The sequence below is a fragment of the Pinus tabuliformis genome, chromosome 9, assembly GCF_031772625.1.
Source record: "Pinus tabuliformis cultivar Carrire ecotype Pingquan chromosome 9, CPIR1, whole genome shotgun sequence".
Lineage (NCBI taxonomy): Eukaryota > Viridiplantae > Streptophyta > Pinopsida > Pinales > Pinaceae > Pinus > Pinus tabuliformis.
The window spans coordinates 1248259839-1248284284 of record NC_142307.1 but is presented as its reverse complement, the minus strand read 5'-3'; the positions used below and the strand labels follow the sequence as shown (position 1 = coordinate 1248284284).

Genomic DNA, 24446 nt, shown 5'->3' with positions numbered 1-24446 from the left:
TGCTGCCTCTTCCTTGAGCATTTGCTGGACTGTTCCTTCCACCTCTGTTTTGGCTTCTGCCTCTTCCTCTTTTGTTTCCTCTGCCTTGACCTCTTCCTCTTCCAAAGGACATCTGGGTCTTGAAGGCTTGCTCTAGAGATGAGTTTTCATTTCTACTCAACCTCTGCTCATGTGTTATCAGTGATGCATGAAGCTCATCAACTGAAAATTTTGAGAGATCCTTTGTCTCTTCAATGGTGGTGACAATCGCATCAAACTTTGAGGGTAAGACCCTCAATATTTTCTCCACAATCCTCCTATCTTCAAGGGTTTCTCCATGAGTCCTTATCTGTGTGACCAAACCAATTACATGTGTGAAGAATGAGTCAATGTTGTCTGACTCCTTCATGCACAGATTCTCAAAATCCTTTCTCAGCAATTGTAGTTTTGCTGTCTTCACTCTCTCCATGCCTTGATAGGCTGTCTTGAGGGTTTGCCATGCTTCATTGGTTGTCTTAGCTGCTGCTAATCTTGGAAACACACTCTGGTCTACTGCTAGATACAACAACACACAGGCTTTTGAATCCTTCTTCCTATTGCTCTTCAGTAGATCTGTCTCTCCCTGAGTTAATGCATTGAACTCAGTTTCATCTGCTGGTTCTTCAAAACCTTCCTCAACTATTTCCCATAAGTCTTGGGAAGCAAACAAGGCTTTCATAGTTATTGACCAGTAGTCATAGTTCTTCCCATTAAACTGTGGGAGCTGGGTGTTAAACATACCCATACCAGTGCTTGTGCTGGCCATTCCTTGCATTCTGATCTATGCCTCTAAATCCTTGACTGTATGTTTAAAACAACTCACTGCTTCTTCAGCAACACATAAAAAAAACTTTTGGAATACCTGAATCCTTTGCCTGAGACTTTACTTTGCTGGAGAAGATCTACTGCTGCAACAACTCCTCCCTTCAGCTTCTTTGTCACCTTCAAAGAGCTTAAACCTGCTCTGATACCACTGTTGGGTATTTTTAATGGGAAAATCCCAAAAACAAACAAAATAAACTCCACAGAGGCAATGCTCTGTTTCCTTTGCTCCAGAATCTTTTGTGCACAGGGAAGCTTTAAATTTTTTTACTGAGGAACAGAGTATTACATCACCATAAAAACATTTCTATTCATTAAAACAAAATGTCTGATACAAACTTCATCCTCTTTGCTGAGAGGGATTCACCAAAAAAATATTCAAATAAAACATTTACTCTGTCTCCACATGAGAGTTTACTGAGCTGGGTTTACTGCTGTAAATCCCTTTTTACATTACTGCTGTAAAACTAATTTTTACACATACCGTTGTAAAAAAAAAACTTACACAGGCTTACAAAACAAATGCGCTCCTCTCTGTTCTTTTCTTCATGCACTGCTGTGCAAATTCTCTCTATTCTCTTTCGCTGCCCCCGAGCTCTCACATATTACAACTTACATTACAATACATCAACAGTTTCATATTCACTACTATGTAAACCTCGAGTCATTTCACAAAAAAAAAAGTCAACCAAACAAAATTACATAATGTACGAGCTTCTATATTTTTTGGATATTGCGTGAATATAATAACAAAATGACCATGCCTCTTTTAAATTCACCATACCTTCGTGCGTATAAAAAAAATTAAAATTTAAAGCCCCTACCAATACTTCTACGGGAACATTTAATTCGTTAATTATTTTACCGCGGTCAACCAATCTTCAAATCCACGTAAATATTAAATGCTGGCTCGTATGCATCTTCAGGCAATCGACGACGGAGAGCTCGGGAGCAGATCTGACGGTGGAGGAGAATATCGGAAGCCAATTTTGGGTTGAACTTTACGTCCCGATATGTCAGAGATGATGACGTATGGGGAGAGCCACGTGTCTGCACCAAATCGTATCGGAGTCAAAAATACGGAAACCACTTTCACGCAAAAGCGGTGCGATATGCCTCAAGCGGGTTTGTGGTTTCATTCTGGCGGTTTTGGAGTTATGTACGGCTGCGCAGTTGGAATTATGACTTCAACAACATCATTGTTTGTACATATTTAGTTAGTGGATCTTCCATGCATGGATACAGATCCAAACAAACACAACCAGCTTGATTGGCACAAGCGCTACAACATCATACTGGGAGTGGCTCGCGGGCTTCTCTATTTGCACGAGGATTCGCGACTGAGGATTGTTCATCGGGATATTAAGGCGAGCAATATTTTGTTGGACGAGCGACTGAATCCTAAGATAGCAGATTTTGGCCTAGCAAGACTTTTCCCTGAAGATGAAAGTCACGTCAGCACAAGAGTTGCTGGAACATAGTAAGATTCGAAAATACTATTGTCATCGCTCTGGCACACTGTCAAAATCTACTCACAATTAGGATCTCTATGTTTTATTCTATGCTCATCTCATCTGATTTCAAAAGGAATCACAGTATTATAGCTTTCGTTTTTGAAAATTTATGCATTTTCGTATTTACCTTCTTGGTTATAATTTCTAGGATTCAGGATTAAGTTTCCTTCGCGGAAATCTTTCACTTGATGACAATTCTAGGATCCTGCATTAAGTTTCCTTCGCAGAAAGCATTCAGTTTATCATTATTGAATTCTTACTTTTTGCTACACTATATAATCTTTGACATTGTAATTTGGATATGCAGCGGGTATATGGCACCAGAGTATGCTCTGCAGGGACAATTATCTGTAAAAGCTGATGTCTATAGCTTTGGCGTTGTTCTTCTGGAACTTATCACAGGAAGAAAGAACGTGGATTACAACTTGGGACCTAAAATGCAAACGCTTTTAGGATGGGTGAGATACTCATGATAATTTTCTCATTGCATTTCTCATTGTTATATTTCTTATCACTAAAGAAAGCAAGTTCCATCACTAATTTCAGTTTTTGGAATTTTGGTGTTTGGGATAGATTTGTAAAAATTTCAATGTGTTCAAATTTTTGGAGATGTTATTCATAGGTCTAATATCCGGAGACATTACCCATAAACCTGCAATGTAAGAAGATACAAGCAATAAGAAAACAAATCCCATCACCAACTCTGGTTTCTAAAATTTTAATGTATAAAATAAATTTGCGAGAATCTTACCAATATTCTATGTTATCCTTGCCATATTATTTAGTTCATCTGTGAACCGTTTAGCTAAGTATGATTGTAGGACTTTTATTACTTATCCATTTTTATGTGAATTTATTATATCTATTCTCTTCTCAACTTGTTCACGATAAAATTGAAGAGAAACTGATATGAACGATCTCTGCAATGTAAGTATATGACAATCCGTTGTGATATGCAGGCATGGAGATTATACAAATGAGGTGATATTCTGCATATGGTCGATCCATTGATAATTGAAAGGTGCAATGAGGAGCAAGCGTGCAGATGCATTCATGTTGGTCTTTTGTGTACGCAAGCCGACCCTTCACTTCGACCACAGATGTCCACGGTGAATTTGATGCTTTCATCTCATTCTGTGACGCTACTGGATCCAACAAAGCCTGCTTTTGTGAGGTCTCGTGCTTCCCAGAGCGCCAATTCCACCGGCTCTGGCTTGTCGCATTCATCTGCGACCACATCTTCTTCTCTGTCATGTCACACTCCTTTGGTGATTCCTCCATCCAACGCGGACGCTTCAATTACTGAGTTGGAACCCAGATAATGCTATTTTTTTAATTAATTGCTTATGCACTAAATTATTAAGTTAAACCGTCATATTCAATACATCATAAATACATCACACCATTTTTCCCATTTAAGAAAAAAATCACATTCTTTCTCTATTTGTTATCATAGTTTTGTTGCTTAATAAACAACTTGCAAGAGGGGGTTAGTTTCTTGAGTTGAAGTGTGGCATTCAATAATTTATTTGTTAGTTCAATTATTTTTTGGTTTAAATGTTTTTTATTTCAACTACTAACCGGTCCAAGCACTTACAAGAGATTCATTAAAAGGCCTTCTTGTGTAATAAGTGAAACTGAGTCAGTAGATTTGAGTTTCTTACTTAGAGTATCAAAGAATTTTCATTAAGGAACTCAATACATAGGGCTTGGAAAGTTCAAAGAAGTGATCTTTGCAATGGCTAAGGAACATATTTGGCACACATGAGTTGAGCCAATTACTACCAAATTGTATGAATTTCATGGCCTCAAATTTCAAGTTAGAATGTTTAAGACTTAAGGGAATAATATGATCCTCCCAGGTTATAATTTATACAGTATTCTAGAATAGATGGTACAAATATGTCTTTCTTACTATACTTTTGTAAATAAAAAAACCTTCTCATTCATCTAGCTATGGGTAACATATCTCCTTTTCTAGAAGGTGATACCTATATTTCTCCTTAAAGAATCACTACTCTCAAATTTATACTAGATATTTTTTTGGTATGTCATCGTATTTTCCTTCCATGGAAAATAAATCAAGGAATGGTACTTAGGTTCCCTAGGTACTATGAATTTGATTCCTTGGAATGCTTAAAGGAGAGAAAATTTGAAGCTAAGTCCAAGAAATTCCTAAGGAGACCAAATATGAATCTAAGTATGAGTGAAACATATGGATAATGACTAAAGGAGAACAAAGTGAAAGATGAGTATCAGTGAAATGTATGGAGCAACATTGTAATGATGCGAATTTGATCATTATATTGTTTTTCATCCATATCGATGAATTTGGAGCGGAAAAAGTAGAGGAATCAAATCACAGGACCATGTTTATCGATGGGACCCAGTTTGACGAAATAGGATCCGAAACCTTCTTGGAGTGTTTTGAGAGATCAAACAACATTTTTTGTGGTAAAAAATTACCACTTAAGCGCTGCACATTTTCATGCTATTCTACACAAATAAATCTTTCCAACAGCACAATAATCGTGTCAATCGGCGCCTGTATGCAAAAGTTATGCCACTTCGAAGTTGACCTTCCTGTTTTCACACCTATAGCTCAAGAGGATGCCACATCAACCCCCATTATTCATGGAAAAGGAGCTAGCCATGTGTTTGTGATGTCAAATATTCTAGAAGAGTCTATTTTGTAACTCTAATTAAGAGTTGATGTAGTCAAACTTAACCACTAGTAGGTTATTGGGTTGTGTTATAACTGGGTCACTAGGAGGAAGAGGCATTCCATTCTTTCAATAGCATTTTGTTCCATAGTTGAGAAAAAATAACCAAGAGAGATAGGAGGTAGAGCACGCAGAGAGGATATGTGCATTGTAGCAGCCCATTAGCCATAAAAATTACTTCGTTGTATCTGTAGCCATATTTCCAGACAGAGAAACAGAGTGAAAGGACCTCACCTTCCAACTGGGTTTTCTCCTGAAAGGGTTTCCTAGAGAGCATATCTTGTGTATTATATGTGTGTGAGCTTATTTTTTCATTCTCTACTTTTTTGCTTAATTTACTTTGACATGCATGCACTAATTACAGTTAATTTTACAGATCCAGAAATTAAATGAAACTGTAATAGTGTAGAATCTCATATTTTTAATATAATATTATTATTAGATCTATTGTGATGAACTATCTAGTGTAATATCCATGGCAATTTACAGATCTTCTGGTATCAGAGTGAGTTTATATGGGTATTTGTGGAGATTGTAGGGATCTAGATCGGCGAGGCCGAAAATCGTAAAACACTGATCATGGGCAATGAATCTGTAAATGAACCTCATGATCCGACAGAGGTGAGGTTTTCGCAACTTGAAGAACAAGTCACGGATATAAAACGCAATGTCAACCTCCTCATGGCAGCCCTAAGCAATGAGTTGGGGATATCTAGAGAAGAAGGTGGTTCAAATGCAGAGCACAAATAAGAAAGGGGATTGAGAGATCGGGAAGACGCAGATAATTAGCCAAAGAAAGAACCCAGAAAATATTAACCCAGTTCGAGTGTCATGAACCAATCCCTATGTTAATGTGGAAGAAAAAGTTGATATCAAGCCATGCCATGACGAGATCGATGCTCTGAAGTTGAACCATTGGTTACAACAACTGGAAGTTTATTTCAATGTCCATCAAATCGAGGAAGGGCAGAAGATCTCATTCGTGTGGCTGAAATTGGAGGGTCGTGCACTAACTTGGTGGGAGAGCCACATAGAAACCCTGAGGTTAGAGAGAGAACCTCCAGTGACTAAGTGGAAGAATTTCAAAACCCTCATTAAGTCACAGTTTTATCCCATTGGGTACGTGGAAGATCAATGTATCTTGTGGCATTACCTTAGGAAATATTCAGGCCAAAGAGTGCAAAAGTATAGCACAGAATTCAAAAAGATGGGTATAATGTTGGGTATCTCTCTAAAGAACCCAGATGTACTCCTGAAGTATTTGTGGGGTCTGCACTACCATTTGCATGAGCAAGTGATGTTGTTCAAGCCCAAAATGGTGGATGAGGCTTATGTATAGGCACAGTACTTGGAGAACATAGGCCTGAAGAGAGTGCAATCAATTGGATCGAAGCAAAAGGATAAATAAGACACTTCTAAGGATGGGAAGAAGAAGCAAAAAGGGCGAAAATATAAAAAGACGACAGTCACATCACACTAGTGCAAAGATCCTATAAACCATTGTAACCACTAGAACATTGATGGCCATAAAGAGGAGAAGTACTAGAAGTTGCATATAGAGCTAAACCCAAAGAAAAAGAAGAAATATAATAAGAACAATAATCTCATGGCCACTGATACGAGCAACCAAGTTGAAATCAGCTCAGATGTGGATGAGAATATCGTCTGTACATCAGTGCAAAATGAGGTGAATCTGAGTAGCCTTCAACAACAGGAAGAGAAATAAATGACCAAACTCTTCCATGTAAAGATACAGGTCAAGAAGATGAATACTGATGCTCTATTGACTCTGGATCACAGGAAAATCTCATTGCAGCAAATCCGGTCAAGAAATTGGGGCTAGAAGTTAATTCCAATGGGATGGGTACATAAGGATGCAAAGATCAAGGTAACAAAACAATGTAAAATTAGATTTGCTATCAGTGTTGATTTTATTGATGAAGTAGATCTGGATCTAGTTCCCCTTGATGTATGGAGAGTCACATTTGGGAGCCCATACATGTACATGTGTGATGCAATATTCATGAGGAGAGCTAACCAGTACCAACTCATCAAGGATGGAAAATCATTCATCATCAACGTGCACAAAGGAAAGTCGAAAATTTCAGTGATAAGTGCCAACCAAGCTAAGAAATAGATCAGTTCCAACAAGAAGTATGTTTTATTGTTTTTAAGAGAAAATCTATTTGTAGAGGAGTTAATAAGAGGCAAGGCATCCCTAGAGGGGTGTACTAAGAAACAAAAACAACAATTGGAGGAGTTTTTACAGGCATACACGGACGCGTTCTGAGAGCCTAGAGGTTTACCCCGTAAGAGAGAAGTGGAGCACAAGATCTATCTATTGCCAGACTCCCCATTACCAAATATTGGGTTGTATAGGGAGTTGGTTATAGAAGCAAGTGAGATAAAAAAATAGTTGTAGCAGTTGTTGGAACAGGGTGTCATTCGACCGAGTACATCACCATGTGGGTCACACATCACCATTGCGCCAAAGAAGGATGGGACTTGGCAGATCTGTATAGATTGCAGGGCATTGAACAAAATCACGCTCAAGAACAGATACCCCCTGCCCAGGATAGAAGATCTGTTAGATTAGTTGCAACAAGAAAAGTATTTCAAAAAGCTAGACTTGAAGTCTAGATATCACCAGGTTCGAGTCAAAGAAGAAGATACATGGAAGACTGCCTTCAAAACTAGACAAGGTTTGTATGAATGGTTAGTTATTCCATTTGGCCTAAGTCATGCACCAACTACATTTATGATATTAATGAATGATGTAATGTTCCATTTTATAGATTCATTTGTGATTGTCTATTTGGATGATATATTGGTATATAGTGCTACCTGGGAGGAGCATATTTCACATTTGACGTAGGTGCTGGAAACATTGAAGAAGCACCAACTGCTAGCAAATCTTAAGAAGTGCAAGTTTGTGCAATAGTCGTTGGTGTATTTTGGATAGGTGATTAGTGGAGGAGATTTGAAGATAGATCCTTCCAAGATGGAGGCCATCATGAAATGGCAGTTGCCTACTATTTTTGTTGAGGTTAATAGTTCCATTGAAGCAACACAGTACCTAAGGAAATTCATAACCTCGTTTTCAGTGGTAGCAGCACCGCTCCACGCCATAACAGTAAGTGGCAAGAGTTTCTAGTGGGGAAAAGGGCAACAAAAGGCTTTCGATGATTTAAAGATGAATATTAGTGAAGCACCATTTTTGGCATTACCAAACTTGCAATGGCCCTTTGAAGTGGAGACAGATGTGAGTGGGTATGCTATAGGAGTTGTCTTGATGCAAGGAGGAGGGCCGATTTTCTACCATTCTGAAGTATTTCATTGGGCAGTTCTGAATTACCCTACCTACGATAAGGAGCTCTATGTCATTGTGCAAGTTATGAAGAAGTGGAAGCATTGTCTTCTGGGAAAAGAGACAATAATCCACATGGATTATCGGCCATTATAGTACCTGCATGCCGAGAATAAGCTACAACAGACTAGGCATTACAAGTGGATGGGGCTTTTATAGTAGTTTCATTTGGTGATCAAATATAATAAGGGTAGCACAAACAATTTGGCCAATATGATTTCAAGGCCACCCACATAAAAGATTACAAATTTGGGGACTCTTATGCAAATCAAGTCATTCACCCATGATGGATACAAAGAGGCACATTCAGAAGATAAGGACTTCAAGGAGGTGTATCAGAAGTTGCAGAGTCATATTCATGTGCACGATGGTGGCAACACTATTGACTATCATATCTGGGATGAGTTACTCTACAGACTGGATAATCTATGTGTTCCTAAAGGTGAGTGTTTACAGCTTATTAGATAGGCTCACACCTCCAAGGTTGCAAGGAACTTTGGTGTAGGGAAGACCATGGCTAACTTGCAGAGGTATATGTATTGGCCCAAGCTGTAAGAATGAGTAGCTAGGTTCATACAAGGATGCATGCTTTGTTGTACCAACAAGCCTAGAAACAACAAAAAAGGTTTGTATCATCCCTTACCTATACCTACTCATCCTTGGGAAATAATTTCCATGGAATTTGTGAGAGTTTTACCAACAAATAGGAAGGGACATGACTACCTGTTCGTGGTAGTTGACAGGTTCAATGAGATGTGTGTTCTGATGCAATGTAAAAATACCATCAACAGACAAGAAGCAACAAACTTGTTCTTTAGATAGGTCTGGGTACACTTTGGGATACCATGGGGCATCATTTCAGACAAGGATACAAGATTTCTCAGTGCAATCTAGACTACATTGTAGGAGAATATGGAAACGAAGTTGAAGAGATCTATAACATTCTATCCACAGACAAATGAGTAGATAGAAGTATTCAATAGGAATTTGGTGTAGCTTCTGAGGGCTTACAACCAGAATCATCTGAAGACCTGGGATGAAAATCTAGTATATATACAACATTTTTATAATAGGGCAGTCCACACTTCTATAGGAAAGTCCCCATTTGAAACTTTTTTTGGATATTTTCCACCTTCACCTTTCGATATTGCATATGGGCAGCAAGGAGGAGTGAAGGAATACATTATAGGAGATGCTTTGAGGGATGAAAAATTTACAGAGAAGATTAGGGAGATCCATTGATAGGTACAGGAAACACTACAGAAGTCGCAGGTGAGGTATAAGGTTAGGCATGATTAGCACAGAATAGAGAAATCATTCAAAGTGGGAGACAGAGTACGACTACAGTTAAACAAGGATAGGCTATAGGGGTCTGGTAAGAAAATTAAGGCTATAAGGTATGGTCCCTTTGAGATACTAGAAAAGGTGGGTGATAATGCCTATCAACTCATTTTCCACCATATATGAGCATTTAAACAGTTGTAAATGTGGAGAATTTGAAACTCTATGAGCCTTCCATGCTAGATCGGGAAGAGGAACAGATCCTACCTTCTACGAAGAATTTGGCACCTAACACTCAAGCAGAGTTGACAGATACATTTTTGCAGAAAAGGTCAAGAACTACAAGACAAGGGAAACAATACCTTTGGCATATTAGGTTGAAGGGACAACTTCCAAGCAAAGCTAAATGGTACATCAGAGAGAAGGTGGAGGAAAAAATTCCTCACCTCATTTAGTAAAAGCTTTTGGGGACCAAAAGCCACCCAAAATGGGGAGGTGTGATCCAAATTGGATTATTATATTCCTTTTCATCCATCTCAATGCATTTGGAGTGGAAAAAGTGGAGGAATTAACTCACGAGACCATTTTTACCTACGAGACCCAATTTGGCGAAACAGGGTCTGAAACCTTCTGGGAGCATTTTGAGGCATCAAACAATGTTTCTTTGGGGTAAAACTTTGTCCCCTCTTTCTTTCACCTTCTAATTTTATTCTACACATAAAATTCTTTCCAACGGCGCAAGAATCGCATCAATCAACGTCTGTATGCAAAAGTTATGCCACTCTGAAGTTGGCCTTCCTATTTTCACACCTATAGTTCAGGAGGATGTCACATCAACCTCCATTATTCATGGAATAGGAGCTAGCCATGTGTTTTTGATGTAAAAGAATATAGAAGAGTCTATTTTGTAACTCTAGTTAAGAGTTGATGTACTAAAACTTAACCACTAGTAGGCTATCGGGTTGTGTTATAATCAGGCCACTAGAAGGAAGAGGCATTCCATTCTTTCAAGAGAATTTTGTTCCATAGTTGAGAAAAGATAGTTAGGAGAGATAGGAGGTAGAGAACACAGAGAGGATCTATGCACTGTAGCATCCCACGGGCTACATACATTAATTCTTTTTATCTGTAGCCACATTTCCAGACAAAGAAAGAGAATGAAGCGGCCTCACCTTCTAGCTGGGCTTTATCCCGAAAGGGTTTCCCAGAGAGAATATCTTGTGTATTATGTGTGTGAGAGCTTATTTTTTCATTCTCTACTTTTCCAATTGATTTACTTTTACATGCATGCACTAATTATAGTTAATTTTACGATCTAGAAATTAAATGAAAATGTAATAGTGTAGAATCACAGATTTTTAATATAATATAATCAGATTTGTTATGACAAACTGTCTAGTGGAATATCCACGGCACTTTACGGATCATCTAAGGAATTAAATTTACAAAGAATTAAAATTAAGTTTTTTCCCTATAATCTAAAGGATTTTGGGGATGCATGTGTGCATACCTACATGGTTAGTGGAAAATATTTTTATTAATGTAAAAAGATAATATCTAGATTCATTACGATGACCTATGTCATGTAAATCTCATTTTGAGTATAATATATTACATCTTGTGTTGCATTGTGATTCCTTGAATGAATGATTAATTTCCTCTCATTTAACTATGTATAATGCTAATTCACACACATGAACTCTAATTATTTATGTATTGGATATATTTATTATGAACTGACAACCAATCTAAATACTTATGGAGTGGTTTTAGTATTTATTGGCATATATATGTTAGGATATTCCGACACATAGGAAATAGTTAAGTATAACTTGGTCTGGTGTAGAGTTAGGTAAAGTGTTTTTCTTTACTATGTACTTTTGTAACTTAAAATCTAACAGTCACTATATGTTTTAGGCATGAAGTGATGTGACGGTTCATTCTCTCCTCGGTATTACCGACACTTGATCCGTGGCTTAACACCCGATTGGTCCATGATCTCTATTTAAATAGCATGGAGGGTCATTTGTAAGGTGATTGTTCACGAGATAAGCTTATGTAAATTTTCTTTCTTTTACATCAATAAATTTCCTGAAGTAGTCGTGTTGGCTCAGGCTGTGGACTATTTCCCTCTTTGAGTGTTTTAACCACGTCAAGAATACTGGTGTACTGATCTGTGATTTTTTTGTGAGTGGTGTCCCTTGGTGTTCTATCTAAGGAACTTACCCTTTAAATTCCTACATGGTATCAGAGCTATTTGATGGCCGCATCCATTGGTGATCCAAATCTGAAGTTGGTACAACTGCATTGCATCCGACTTTCGTTTCCTAGATCTATTGTTTCTAACCACTTTCGAGACGAGATGACTGCTCTATTGTGTTAGAAGCATCTGTTCCAGTTAGGAACCCATTTCGTTTCACGCGAAGAGGTTTCCTGTAGCACTGGATATGTCATTTTTAAGATCTAGAGGTATACAACATTTATTTGCAGTTTTAGTTATTTATCTCTTTGTTTTTTATTACTAGATCTATACCTTTCATTTCTATGTATGATCTTTGTCTTGCAACAATGTGTGATCTGGGAAAATCAGAAACAAAAAGGAATGATTTTTTTCATGTGTATGCTCTTTTTTGCCGCGCCTTAGTGTGATCTCGGAAAATCATAAACATTGAGGAAAATATTTAGTTTACGGTGAAATCTAACTTCAATCCGTAAGGTTTTGGTTTTTTTTGCATGTCCGTTTTGGGTTGTGTAGTTTTTTGTTTTGTAGGCAGAAATGGATTTCTCTAGTAAGCACGCACTCCAAAGCTTCAATGAATAAAAAAAAAAACAAACAAAACAAAACAAAATGAAAAAAACTGCTTCCTTTTTTCCAGAAGTTACTAACATTTTAAACTAGCTCATTTGTCCAAAGTTACTTTATGGGAAAAGAGGTCTTCGGTTCAAGTCCTTTTTTTTGAGCTACTTTTTCATGTAACTTATGTTTTAAGGTTACTTTATTTTTTCTGGGGAAAGAAAAATTCATAATTTCATAAATAGAAATTACATGTTGTGGATGCCTAAAGGCATATGCTGTAAACGTGGCTATGAAGTCCACTGTCAAAAATCAAAAATAAATATATAGGAAACCCAGAGGGTGTACTGTTTTGATGCATATCCGCTATGTATAAAACCCAAGTATAACCCATGCAAGGGTTGATAATCATATAAGCTATACGTTTTATGTATAGAGCAAAAACTAAAAAGGTTCAGATTCATATAGCTGTATAATTAGAGGTTGTTGCCCCTCAGTAGTTCTTCTTCTATGTATGGTCTATGGAAATAATGATAGATCCTTGCAGGAGTATGTTCTACGATCATCCACTCCCCTAGAGGACGATGCATTTCTTCTTTCGATAGCCTATCAACATTTTCATTTCTTTCCCTGTATATGTGAGAAACAGAAATCTGATCAAAGAATGTTTTGAAAAAAACAATTTCTTCTAATATAGATCTCAGAGTGTATGCAGTGCAAACAGCTGTATTGTTAAACCAATCAGTCACTATCTTTAAATCACCAAAAATTTGTATATTTCGGCAATGTTTCAGGATAGCAAAGTATAGCAAATGGCGGAGTGTAATCAATTCAGCATGATTTTTGGTGCCGGGTCCCAGGCCCAAACAGATCTAGAAGTAGTGTGTTTCAGAAAGGTAGAGGCAGATGCCGCCCCCACAGCCATGTTTTTGGGCAGCCCCATCATAATAGGCCCACAAGATTGCTTTGTTGATCTGTTCCTGTTGTATAGTTCTTTGTCTTTTTTGGCTGTCATCATTTGGAAGCTCTTCGTATGCAGCACATATCTGTGGGGGGAGAAGATTCTAGTTAACCAAAATATCATCAAAAATCTTTTTATTTCTTTTGAGCCAAATATACCAAGAAACGAGGAGAGGCAGGTTTCTTGATTTGGTGACAGCTGATGTACACCACCAGTTCTCCCAAGCCGATATTATATCAACCCCCTGCCAGTTTCTAGTCATATTTAGAGATAGAAGAACTTGAGTCCATATGCTTTTGGTGGTAGGGCAGGTGAGAAAAAGTTGTTGGGTTGTTTCTTCTTCTTGGACGTAGAGTACACATCGGGTAGGCCCCATAAACACCCTCCTTTTCAGATAGGAGCCCGTGGGGATCTTATCTTCTAAAATATTCCACATCAGCAGTCTGGTACGTGGAGGAGCTTATAATTTCCAAAGATTAATCCACCAGCTTCTGATGATCTCCAGTTTCTTGTCTGCTATGATTATGTTATACCCTTGTTTTGGTGTGTATTTCCCAGTTTTAGAGCGTGCCCAGATTAGTTCATCTTCAGCATTTCTTAATCTAACATGAGTTTCTGTGAGAGCCTGAAGGTAGTGATGCCAAATTCTACTCCAATCATCTGGAATGTGCTAGTGCGGATCAGTCAGCTAGGCTTGAGTATGGAAAGTGGTATTATGCTGGTCCCCAATCTGTCCCAGATACTTGATACCTCTGTTGTTTAGGAGCTGGATCAGTCCATCAGGTAGTATATGGGAGTTACCACATCCAATCCAAGGATCAATGCCAATGCGGATAGAAGCACCATTGCCAATCTTCCATATTAAGCCATCCTTAATGATAGAAATAGAATTCAGAATGGCTCTCCAAATCACCGATATGCCTTTCCTGTGCCAAGATGGGCTTCTGATCCAGTCTATGATAGATAACGGCCAGATGTATTTATGTTGAACAACCTCAGCCCAGAGGCTGTTTTGTTTGAGGAGGAGCCAACTTTGTTTGGCTGCCAAGGCTTGAACAAATGCTGGAAGAAGTTTTAGTCCCTAGCCTCCCCACTGCTTCGGAGTAGCAATTCTTGTCCATTTAACCAAGGCAAAAGGTATGCCCTCCTTGCTACCATTCCAAAGGAATCTACAACAGATTTGTTGAATTCTGTGAAGTATTCCTCTAGGAATCCAGGTGAGTGACATCGAGTACACCGGGGTGGCTTCAAGGATTGTTTTGATAAGGACAAGTCTGCCTACCCTAGACAGGAACTTATGGCACCAACAGCTAATTCTCTTCTCCACTTTTGTGATGAGCCAGGTCCAATTTTCAATCTTGTAACCATCTAGTTTTAGTCTAAAGCCCAAATATTTTAATTCTTCCATTAAATCAATAGCCTGAAAGGGAAAAAATTGAGTGGCCAACTGAGATTCCTATAGGGTGCAATCAGAGAGAGAGATAGTGGGAAAATGGGCCCTAGCAATGAAGGCCAAAGGTCACCCAAAACACAGTGCAACTTGTACTAAAATTGAGAAAAGATGGAAAACCTCGTGGGAACCCCCCCCCCCCCCCCATCAAAATACAATGTAATCAAAAGAAAAGAGGAAGAAAAGACAGTTGCTAAGCAACTGTGTCCTTCACTCCAAGATGATTGCACAGAGAGCGAAACTTTTGCTCAATGAATGTCTTGGTGAAGATGTCTGCAATTTGTTCTGCTGAAGGACAGAACTGCAAATCAATGACCCAATCATGTACTAAGTCTCTGATTTAGTGCATATGGATCTCTATGTGCTTCGTCCGTTGTCGCTGTACTGGATCCCTGCAAAATTGGGAGTGCTCTGGTTGTCAGCCCAGATGACAATGGGCTAGTGGAACTGGACGCCCAACTCAGTGAGGAAGTGTTGTAGCCACAGAGCCTGAATGGTGATGTTGACTACTCCTCTGTACTCAGCCTCGGCTGAAGAGAGAGCAATAACAACCTGCTTCTTGCTCGACCAACAGATAGGGCCAGACCCTAGACTGAGTGAATATCCAGAGGTGGACTTGTGATCAATACTGTCACCCACCCAATCAGAATCAGTGAAGCCAAGGAGATTCAATGCAATGCCTGCTGCATAGTGAATCCCAAAGGTGATGGTGCCTTGCACATATCGGAGGATGTGCTTGGCAGCATTCCAGTGTAGCTAATGTGGCTCCTGCATGTATCCGGAAACTGCCCCTACTGCATATGAGAGATTTGGTTTGGAGTGGGTGAGGTACAATAAGCACCCCACTAGCTGTCAGTAGAGAGTGTTGTCAACTAATGGAGTGTCACCTCCATCCTCAAGGCAGACCCCAGAAAGAAAAGGAGTTGGTGTTGGCTTGCAGTCAGTCATGTGAAATCTCTCGAGGAGATCCTGTGCATACTTAGCCTGAGAGAGTTTGATGCTTGTGGCATCTTGGCTAATCTAAAGACCAAGAAAGAAGTGTAATGGACCCATGTCCGTCATCAAGAACTTATCATGCAAGGCCCTCTTGACGGCAGCAATGGCTGAAGCCGAGCTGCTGGTGATCAGGAGATCATCGACATACAAAACTAAGATAAGAAGAGAATCATGTGTCCTGAGCATGTAAACATTCAGATTAGACTTACATCTTTCAAATTTTTCTGATAAGAGAAAAGAATCCATCTTCGCATACCAAGCTCCCGGGGCCTACTTAAGGCTGTAGAGAGATTTCTTCAGTCTGCAGACCAAAAATGAATCCTAAATGAAACCATGTGGCTGCTCCATATAAATCTCCTCTGATAGGTCTCCATGAAGAAAGGCATTCTTCACATCCATCTGATGTACTTCCCATCCCTGGGCAGCCGCAATGGCAAGTGTAAGGCGTATGGAATCCATCTTTGCTATTGGAGCAAACGTCTCATCATAATCAATGCCATGCGCTTGTTGGAAGCCTTTAGCTACTAGCCTTCCTTTCCATATGGTGATTTGCCCATCTGCAGCACTCTTGGTCGTGTAGACCCATTTGCATCAGACAAGTTTCCTTCCTGAAGGAAGGGGGACCAGATCCCAAGTCTGGTTCTCAAGGAGGGAGTTATACTCCTCCTCCATGGCGGACTCCCAAGATGGATGCCCAGCATCCTCAGCTTAAGACTATGGATCAGAAGATTAAACCAAATGACAATGCCAGGATGGCGATGGTTCAGTGGCAGTGAGGACAAGAGGAGGCTCAATGAATTCTGAGCTAGTCCTCTGCAGATCAGAATTATCCCCCACAAGACCATTTCTAGCAGCTAGGTGGTCTTGTGCATATATCTCACATAAACTCCTTGTTCTCTAATTTATGACAGGGGAATTTGATTCACTGCTAGAAGCTCGATCTGGGCTTGGATGTGGATCATCATATGCATGCATTGGATTTGTATCTGAAGAATCTGTCTCTGAATCTGCATGCTCTATCGCAGCATCTGCATGCTCTGTATCTGCATCTGAGTGTATTGAGTCATCATCTCGGACATGAGGTAGATAAAAGGTGTTTGCATGCGGAAATTGAGGTGCATGCGAGAGACTTTCCTCAAATTTGACACTTCGCTCAATGATGAGCTTGTCCGTAGAGGAAATCAGGAGTCGGTATCCCTTCACACCATCAGGGTATCCAACAAAGATGCACTCAATGCTCTGTGGATCAAGAGCTTTCCTCTTTTCAGAGGGGATCCTGGCCCATGCTTGGGAGCCGAAAACACGGAAGTGGGTGACCTCTGGTTTAGTGCCGCTCCAAGCCTCAAAGGGGGTCTGATCCTTGACAGACCTATGAGGAGATCTGTTCTAGATGTAGTTAGCACAATTAAGTGCTTCAGCCCATAGCTTATGAGGTAGTGACTTAGCATGCAACATGCAGGAAGCCATCTCTTTGAGAGATCAGTTCTTTCTCTCAGCAACTCCATTTTGCTACAGAGTGTATGGAACTGTGTACTGCAACTGTATGTCAGACTGAAGGAAAAGGTTCTAAAGTGTTGTGTTAACATATTCCCCCCCATTGTCTGTACGGAGGGCTTTGATCTTTCTCTCTGACTGTGTCTCAACTAGTGCTTTGAAATCTTCAAAGTGCGCAAAAACTTTAGATTTGTTCTTGAGAAGATACACCCAAGTATATCGTGAGAAATCATCAATAAATGTAAGCACATACCTTGCTTTGTTGATGGAAGGATGAGGAAAAGGCCCCATGAGATCACTATGGATCAGATCTAGAGGAGAGGATGCTCTGTGAGTCTTGCCAGTGTCAAACTTTTCTCTAGGATGTTTGCCAAGGACACACCCTTCACAAACTCCTTTAGAGAAACTGATATTTGGCAAGCCTTCCACCATCTCATGCTTGCTTAGCTGCTGCATATACCTGTAATTTAAGGAACCAAACCTCTCGTGCCAAAGCCTACTACTATCATTAGCATGTGTAAGCAATAAGGAGGATTCAGATTCAATAAATTCAGAAAATGTATAAAGTCTGGCTCCATTTTTTACCTCATCGGTTGCAATTTTGGAGCTACTATGTAGGTCATATATGTTCACTGCATCTGGAGTGAATTCCACTCTCTTTCCGGTGCCGGAATGAGTGATCTAATAAACTGAAAGCAGGTTTATCGAAAGTTTTGGAACATTAAGCACATCTTCAAAACTTCCATGTAAAAGTTTCACTCTACCTTTTCCGATGACCTCTATAGGTGAGCCATCTCCCATGAGGATGGGAGGTCCTTTGCATGCATCCAAAGAGGAATAGACTTCCTTTGCAGCAGCCATATGATGTGATGCACCATAATTTATAATCCATGCATCAGGGGAAGAATTAATTGCAACTAAAGCATGAAAATTGTTACCTTTCCTGTGTGGCGGATCCTCAGTTTTCTTCTTGGCGCCCTGAGGGATGTGGTCCCCAAGGTTGCACTTTTGAAGGATTCTGCCATTTGGTCAATTTTTTTCTTCATGCAAGAGGATTCTGGATGGAATCCTCTTTGATAGCAGGTGCATCTGTTTCCTTTCTTCCCTTTCTCATTTCTTGAGCCGGAGGAATCATTGAAGGGCTTGGTGTACCCTTCCTTTTTTGGATGGGAATGCGCTTTTCCCTTGTCTTTTTGTTGGTTATTTTTCTGATTTGAATCAGATCTATGATTTTTATTATGGCTGCCATCATGCACAGCAAGTCCATGTGCTTTTGGAGGTTTGATTTTCCCCATGCCAATGAGTTTATCTTGCTCAAAAGTAAGGGACTCCATGAACTCCTTGAGAGAAGGCATAGTGTAGGATTTACCTGTTGTGAGCCTTACTGAATGAAATGTAGATGCAAAGAAGGAGTATTCCTGTCCGAGTTTTGACATAATAGAGAGAATTTGGTGACTCTCCTCCTTGGATTTGTCAATTCCACAACCCTTGAGTTGCAACAATAGATCATTATATTTGGTGAAGAAATATTGAATTCTGTCATAGTTCCGTGGATCCAATGACATCAGCTCCACTTCAAGCAAATGTCCTTTCATCTCATCCTGTTTCCCGTAGAGTTCTTCAACATTTTTCCAAATCTCATTGGGAGTATTGCAGGCAGATAGATGAAACTGCAACTCTGGAGAGATGCACATGCATATGGATCCGTGGGCCTCATCCATACGGTTGAGGTACTTGGATTTCTCTATGGCTGAAGTGGGTTCCACTTCTGCAGCCACGGTAATATTGTACAACCCTTTTTTATGAAGGTATCGAGCCATTTGGTCCTTCCATTCATGATAGTTGTACGGTGTTAGGATCGATGCTTTGGGAAACTCCATTTTCTGTCGATCTTCGATCTCCAAGCTGTAATACGTGCAAAATAAAGTATTGGTGCACCTTTTATCTAGCAACCTGTGGGCTTTGATACCATGTAAATGTGTTAGAAAACCTACAAATATGAATCTAGCTAGTAAAGGTTGAACACACAGCTTTGCAGAGAAAAAACACTAAAAGAAAATTGAAAGAACAAAAGAATGATTCATTAGAAAATAGGTTACAATGCTCATGATATAGCATTACTCGGTGAAGATCCCAAATTAAGACACCATAGTGGTGATCAATGAGAAGACTCAACACCTACAACAAGTTCTAGAGAGAACCAACCAGTTGTAGAGTGAAAGAAGGAGCAAATCAGGGAGTAAATCATGCAGAAGAACTAACCAATTACGAAGTTAAAGAATGAGCAAATCAGGGAGTAAATCATGCAGAAGAACTAACCAATTGTGGAGTTAAAGAAGGAGCAAATCAAGGAGTAAATCATGCAGAAGGAATCTTGCATGTAGTCCCATGCTCTAACTAAGAGTCTGCATGTAGGTGTGTAGTAGTTCCAACAGCTTTATGAGTACTTACCAAATAACAGCCTCCATAAAATGCTGTTCGGTGAGTCATGACTTCCATTTTTATTACGTGTGTCAATCCTCGATAGAAAAACATCATTGTTTGTACATATTTAGTTAGTGGATCTTCCATGCATGAATACAGATCCAAACAAACAAAACCATCTTGATTGGCACAAGCGGTACAACATCATACTCGGGGTGGCTCGCAGGCTTCTCTATTTGCACGAGGATTCGTGACTGAGGATTATTCATCGGGATATTAAGGTGAGCAATATTTTGTTGGACGAGCCACTGAATCCTAAGATAGCAGATTTTGGCCTAGCAAGACTTTTCCCTAAAGATGAAAGTCACGTCAGCACAGGAGTTGCTGGAACATAGTAAGCTTCGAAAATACTATTGTCATCGCTCTGGCACACTATCAAAATCTACTAACAACTAGGATGTCTATGTTTTACTCTATGCTCATTCTCATCTGATTCCAAAAGGAATGACAGTATTATAGCTTTCGTTTTTGAAAATCTATGCATTTGCGTATTTACCTATTGCGCTCCTCGTTAATGGTGGTGTTGATCCAACGCTCCCGTGTGTTTCATGGCATGTGCTTAACACTAGCGATGTGTCTGTGTACTAACACTTGTGGGTTTTGGTGTAACGGCAATCGTGACTCCAACAAGTGGTATCAAAGCTAAAGGTCTTGAGTTTGAAACACACCTGACTCACGTTGAGGGAGGGGATTTTTGCGCTCCCCGTTAATGGTGGTGTTGATCCAATGCTCTCGTGTGTTTCGTGGCATGTGCTTAACACTAGTGATGTGTTTATTTACTGACACCTGTGGGTTTTGGTGTAACGGCAATCCAGGATTAAGTTTCCTTCGCGGAAATCTTTCACTTTATGACAATTCTAGGATCCTGCATTAAGTTTCCTTTGCAGAAAGCATTCAATTTATCATTATTGAATTCTTACTTTTTGCTACACTATATAATCTTTGGCATTGTAATTTGGATATGGCGCAGCGAGTATATGGCACCAGAATATGCTTTGCAGGGACAGTTATCTGTAAAGGTTGATGTCTATAGCTTTGGTGTTGTTCTTCTGGAACTTATCAAAGGAAGAAAGAACGTGGATTAGAACTTGGCACCTGAAATGCAAATGCTTTTAGGATGGGTGAGATACTCATGATAATTTTCTCATTGTATTTCTAAATGCTTTATGTCTTATCACTAAAGAAAGCAAGTTCCATCACCAATTAGAAAGCAAGTTCCATCACCAATTTCAGTTTCTGGAATCTTGGTGTTTGGAATAGATTTGCAAAAAATTTACTGATTTTCAAATTTCTGGAGACTTTATCCATAAGCATGTAGTGTAGGAAGATACAAGCAATAAGAAAGCAAGTCCCATCACCAACTCTGGCTTTTAAAGTTTTAATATTTGAAATCGATTTGCAAGAATGGTTATAAATCTTACTAGTGTTACCAGTGTTCTATGTTATCCTTGCCATCTTATTTAGTGCATCTGTAAACCGCATATTATTTAGTTCAGCTGTAAACAGTTTAGCTAAGTATGATTGTAGGATTTTTATTACTTATCCATTTTTATGTGAAGTTCTTATATCTATTCTCTTCTCAACTTGTTCACGATACAATTGAAGAGAAACTGATATGAACGATCTCTGCAATGTAAGTATATGACAATCCGTTGTGATATGCAGGCATGGAGATTATACAAACAAGGTGATATTCTGCATATGGTCGATCTATTGATAATTGAAAGGTGCAATGAGGAGCAAGCGTGCAGATGCATTCATGTTGGTCTTTTGTGTACGCAAGCCGACCCTCCACTTCGACCACAGATGTTCATGGTGAATTTGATGCTTTCATCTCATTCTGTGACGCTACTGGATCCAACAAAGCCTGCTTTTGTGAGGTCTCATGCTTCCCAGAGCGCCAATTCCACCGGCTCTGGCTTGTCGCTTTCATCTGCGATCACATCTTCTTCTCTGTCATGTCACATTCCTTTGGTGGCTCCTCCATCCAAAGCGGACGCTTCAATTACTGAGTTGGAACCCAGATAATGCTATGAGTTAGAATTGAGGTGGGCCTTAGCTACCTTCATATGCATTCTTTTAAACCTTGAAGCTTTAGTATCTAAAGATGGTTGAATTTCCACGGAAAGATGAAATTAGTGTTCATTCCTTTCATGTATCTTTGTAAAAAGAAAATTACATTAACTTTGTTTAAATTTGTTTAAGTTGGACCTTCCTTTTCGTACCAATGGTTCTTCATTTTTGGAACATCCTGCAACTTATTTATCTTCTCGTGTACTACGTATCGTACTTAACATCACTTTTTCTCCAGAAAAAAACAAACCACATTCATATGTTAATTGTTAGCGTGGGTCTGTAGGAGAAGCAGATGACTTCTAAGTTGAACCGTGGTTTCCAATATCTTATTTTTTTAATGAATTGCTTATGCACTAAATTATTTAGTTAAACCGTCATATTCAATAAATATTTTTATGGACTGAATTGCTTGTGCATTCAATTTTATATTAATATTCTCTATTGCCTTTCCATCATCGCTCTGCAAAAACTGTTATATTTATCTACAAATATCTTATTTTTTTAATCAATTTCTTATGCACTAAATTATTAAGTTAAACCGTCATATTCAATGAATATTTGTCTGGACTGAATTGCTCGTTCATTGAATTTTATATTAATGTTTCTTAAAATAAGATAAGTACTCCTTTTAAGTACTCGTGTATGAGGAGTTAGATAAAATTAGAGAGTTGATTAATTGAGTGACTATAGATAAAATTAGAGAGTTGATTAACTGAGTGACTATATGATTGAGTGTTTGAGTGTTGAGTTAAGTGATAAATGACTTTAAGTGTGTAATTGCATATGGTTGTATGACAAGATATTTTAGACAATTAGCTAGTTAGAAAAGATTTAAATACTCTTCACTAAATTCATTGTAATAATTATATTTTGTGTGATCAATAAAATAACAACAACTCATATATTTTATATGTGAATTGTGTTTTGTCTTTTTTTTTTTTTTTTTTTCCTTTCTAACAAATAAATAGATATCAAAAATTCTGTAACGACAGCCTCCAGATTCAAGGGTCGCCTGTTGAGCGATAAGCGGTAGCTTGTCGGTTGTTGAGAAATCAGTCTCCGAATTATTTTGGTATCAGAGGTTCGCAGCCCTAAACGCCGCCAGCTGAAACGGTAATGCAATTTGAAAAAGTCAATACTATTGCTGGTCACGTGGCCTCACGACGAGAGCAGAATTTTTAACGCGGTTTGTATAACCTGTTTAAAAGCTCACGGCGTTTAATGCTGAATAGGCCAAGTCCGTTAAATTTTATAAGTGGAGTGGGAAGTTCTTTTATAATACATTGAGTGGGAATCGTTAAAAATTGAAGTTTTTTTTGGTTGATTTTTTATATATAAAGATTTTTTATTTTTATTTTTTTTATATATATAAATTAATATCAAGAGTTTTTGAAAAAACCTAAGTCCGTTAAATTTTATAAGTGGAGTGGGTAGTTCTTTTAATACATTGAGTGGAAATCGTTAAAAATTGAAGTTTTTTGGTTGACTCTTTTTCTTTTTCTTTTTTTCAAAAGGTGGAAAAACCTATCAAACTCAGTTTGTCAAACCAACAGTGAGGACAGCCATCTCTGGCTGCTATCCGCAAATGTCAGTTGACACATCACTGTTATCAAGGAAAACCACGCCACCTGAAATAACCCGCTGGTGATCCGTAAAGATTTTTTTTTTTTTTTTTTTTTTTTTTTTTTTTTTTTTTTTATATATATATATATATATAAAAATTAATATAAAGAGTTTTTGAAAAGGGTTTTTTGAAAACAATTTTTTTTAAGTTTGTTTTTTTAAATAAAAAATTTAGGGTTTTATGGAAAGAAGTATTATTTTTTTGAAAAAGAGTTTTACAAAGGAGAAATTTAGGGTATTTTTTTAAAAAGAGAAATTTTTGGAGAAAGATGGCTTTTTAAAATTTGCAGCCCCTATTCCCTCGGTTTACAGGGAAATATTATGATGTGTGGGCCATTAAGATGGCGACCACGTTGTAGGCACATGATGTTTGGGATTATGTGAAGTTTGGGTTTTCAAAACCTATGAATGAAAAAGAAGAACAAGCTCTCACTAATGCAGAGAGGGAACAATGAAAGAACGACAAGAAGAAGAATGCACATGCTTTGCAGCTTATTCAACAGGGAGTGGACCTAGCAATGTTCCAGAAGATTATGACCACGTTTTCAGCAAAAGTAGCATGGGATACTTTGGCAACAAACTATAAAGGTATGGCCAAAGTCAATATTGTTAAGTACAGAATACTAGGAGAGATTTTGAAAGTCTGCAGATGAAAGAGATAGAGAACATCAATTCTTTAATGAATCGGGTCAAAACTGTTGTAAATCAATTAAAGATTTATGGTGAAGATATAAAAGATCAAAGAGTGGTTGAGAAGGTCCTTCGATCTTTGTCTACCAAATTTGATGTTGTGGTAGCAACCATAGAAGAAGCCAAGGATTTGACATCATTGACAACTGATGA

At 38.6% G+C, this 24446-nt stretch overlaps 1 pseudogene; it reads left to right on the top strand.

Moving 5' to 3' along the window:
- Window positions 1-21932, top strand: part of LOC149153096 (cysteine-rich receptor-like protein kinase 15) — a 34995-nt pseudogene extending 13063 nt beyond the window's left edge.
- The last annotated feature ends 2514 nt before the right edge of the window (window positions 21933-24446 follow it).